This window comes from Vicia villosa, linkage group LG2 (assembly GCF_029867415.1).
Source record: "Vicia villosa cultivar HV-30 ecotype Madison, WI linkage group LG2, Vvil1.0, whole genome shotgun sequence".
NCBI classification, from domain to species: Eukaryota; Viridiplantae; Streptophyta; class Magnoliopsida; order Fabales; family Fabaceae; genus Vicia; species Vicia villosa.
Genome location: NC_081181.1, coordinates 219,522,122 through 219,525,868, shown reverse-complemented (window position 1 = coordinate 219,525,868; position 3,747 = coordinate 219,522,122).

Genomic DNA, 3,747 nt, shown 5'->3' with positions numbered 1-3,747 from the left:
ATCCTCTTTTCTTATTGATGGCAATATTGAAACAGACTTGTCTAAAATTGAAAAGCATATTGAAAGTCACTTCATCAATCTCTTTAACTCTAATTTCCAGGGGCAGGATACAAGTCTAATTCAGAATGTCATTCCTAACCTTGTTAGTGAGAAAACTAATAATATGCTTACCAAAATTCCCACTGATAGGGAGATATTAAATGCAGTTAAGAGTCTAAATATTGACTCTGCTCCTGGTCCTGATTGATTTGGAGCCATCTTTTATGTGAAATACTGGGAAGTGGTCAACAGTGATGTGATAAATGTTGTTTCTAAAAACCATTCCTGGTCACAACTTTTAGCTGCTAGAGTCATGAGAAATGGGAGACTCATCAAATAATCAATCAAATCCTCTCTTTGGAAAGGTTTAAAGGACCGGCATCAGACTGTGATAGACAATTGCATCTGGACTATTAGCAATGGCAAGAACATCAATTTCTGGCTAGACAATTGGACATGGGAAGTTTTAGCTATAAAGTTTAAGATTCCAAGTTTCTTTCATGCTAAGCTAAATAAGACAGTGGCTGATTATTGGAAGAATAATGCATGTCCCTCCCTAACAACATCATAAGTTCTCTGCCCTCTCATCTTGCCACGATTAGAAGTTATTCCATCTCTGATCATGATTCTGTTGATGAGCTTGCTTGGATATCTATTGAAAGCGGCAAGATGTCCATTAAGAATGCTTATGAAAGGATCAAAAGAGAAGTTAAAACTGATAAATGGAAACTTTTCCCTTGGGATCCAGATGCTGCTCCTACTCACTCTATGGTAGTTTGGAGGCTTCTACATAATAAAATTCCAACTGATGAAAATATGACTCTACGAGGCTTCTCCTTTCCATCAAAATGCACTCTTTGTGAAGGTCATAGGGAAAGCTCAAAACACTTATTTTTTAAATGCTCTTTTGCCAGCAATTTGTGGAAATGGTTTAGTAATATCCTGGATGCACCTTTCATCATAAGTTCTCTTGAAGATTGTGTGGAGATCCTTGAAGGCACATGGAGTCCTCAAGCTTTGGTTGTAATCAAAGCAAGTTTAGTCTTTATTTTGTATCAAATTTGGCATGCCCGAAACATGGCTAGATTTGATCACACATTCATTCATTGGAAGAAGTGCATTTCGAATGTCACAGCAAGAGCAAAATTGGTTGGAAGGCTAACAGCAAAAAAGGCTGATAACTCAGTCAGTAGCTTCTCCCTGCTCAAGCACTTTGATATCATCTTGCACCCTAGAAAATTGAAGGCTGCAGTTGATGTTTTATGGTGTCCTCCTAAAAGTGATTGGATCAAATGCAACATAGATGGCGCGACAGCCGGTTCTCCCTTAATGGCAGCTAGTGGAGGCATATTCCGTGACTCTCAAGCAAACCATATCATTAGTTTTTCTGTTTTTTTTTTTGTGTTGGTACCCCTGTGCTTGCAGAATTCTGGGCAGCAATTATTGCCATTGAGAAAGCCAAACAAATGCAGGGGAAGAAACTATGGTTAGAGACCGATTGTGCTTTAATTGTCAAGGCTTTTTCGAACGCTAATCTGCCGTGGATTATCAAATCTCGTTGGCTAACGTGTTGGGCGTATACGTAATCAATTGATTTCAGAATTACTCATATATATCGTGAAGCCAAGTTTTGTGTGGACTTATTAGCTAATATCAGCTTACAGAGAAAATGTTCAACCTGGTTTAATTTTGTGCATAGTGACATCAACTTGGATTACTTGTTAGACAAGTCGGGAACCCCTAGACTTAGACTTGTTTCTTGAGAGGTTTTGGTTCGGTCCCTCTCTTGTGTTTTTTGTATTCCTTCTCCTTTTTTATTATATATATTATATCTCTTTTTAATTAAAAAAAAAAAGAAGTTAAGATTAGTTGACTAAGTAAATTATTTTTACAGCAACAGTATCTTTGAATTAGATACTGTGATAAAATGAAGTCGTTGATTATAATGTACTTATAATGCACTTATATATTTAGATTAGAAAGTAAATATATAACCAAACAATTAATTAGTCACTACCTTAATCAATATCAAACTAAAGCTAATAAATCTCCAATTACATCTAAAAGATTCTCTACTTACATGGGAGAATCTATTCCCAAAAAATTTACATGATATGAATATTTTCTATTATTTATTTATGCGAGTATGATATGAATATTTTCTATCAGTTATTTATACAAGTGAAGCTTCATTTTGGTCCCTCACAAAAATTATACAATTCAAATTAGTTTCCCATAAAAAAAAAGACTCGATTGAATCCAAGACTTTTAAGCAACATCTTAAGTCTTTACCACTAGACCAATATCCACTCATGACAAATAATTCCCATGATTTTTAATAACATTAAATAATTCTGAATTTAAAACAAAATTTGTATCAACGAGGTCTCGAACATAAGTCCGATAAATGATAATCACTTTACAATTAGACAAATCAATTTCTATTGTTAATACTCTTAATGATCAATACTTAACTTAATAATTTAGAACAAACATTTACTTATTTCAAATATCAAACAAATAAATATTTGTTAATTTCAAATAATACAAATTTAAAAATAAAATTATTAAAATGTAAATCCTCAATATATTTAATCAATTATATATAAATTAAATTATATGTAATTGAAATTAAATAACACACAAATAAATATTTATTTATTTCAAACTAATTCAAATTAAATAATAATTAATTAAATAGTAATTCAATTAATTGTTAAAATATTTAATTAATTTAAATTAAATAATCAATTAATTTTTAAAATTATTTAGTTAATTCAAACTAAATAATGATCAATTAATTTAAGAGTAATTTAATAAAATATTAATTTATTTATTTCTATTTGATTAGTTATATTTAGGATTTATATTTTATTTATTTTATTTTTAAATTTTTGTCCTATTTAAAATTAGTAAATATTTATTTATTTGTTATTTGAAATAAGTAAGTGTTTGTGTTAAATTATTAACTTAAGTATTTAATATTAACAATTGAAATTGATTTGTTCACTTATAAAGTGAGTATCATTTAACTTAAACGGACTTGGGTTCCGGACTCCATTGATACAAATTTTATGTTTTTTTTTTTAAAAAAAAAGCCTTCATTGGATCAAATAAATTTATTAAATTATGATAGGATCTTTGGATCAAATATGTTTTTCTCTTTTTCTCCAACCTTAATTATTATTGCTACAGTGCCGTTATTCTTATTCTTATTCTTTTCTTTGTCTATCTATCACAATTCCCTAAAAGCTTAAAACAATTACCGTTTTTCAAACAACCTAAATTGAATTGTCCATAAAAAAAAAATTCATACTGCATTTCATATAAAAGTATATGATCTAAAACATTTTATATTTTTATATACAAATAATTTATAATCGTTTAACCATTGCTAATTATTTCCTTACTGCATTATTGTAAAAAGTCTTTCTTATTCATTCATTCCTCCACTGATTCAGTTTAATTTCCAATGGTTGAGTTATAATACTGTCAATTTCTATCTCATGACTTCTATTTTTCATATAACAATTCTCAGTCAAATGAAATCTTACACAAGTAAATCTTATAACTCAAATTTAATGAATGAGAAATGGTATAAAGTAGAATTCAGAGGCGGTTGTAACAACCCGATTTTTATTAGTATTTATTTTACTATTATTTATTTAATTATTTAGTGTGTTAATTATTTATTTATTATTTTGGTGT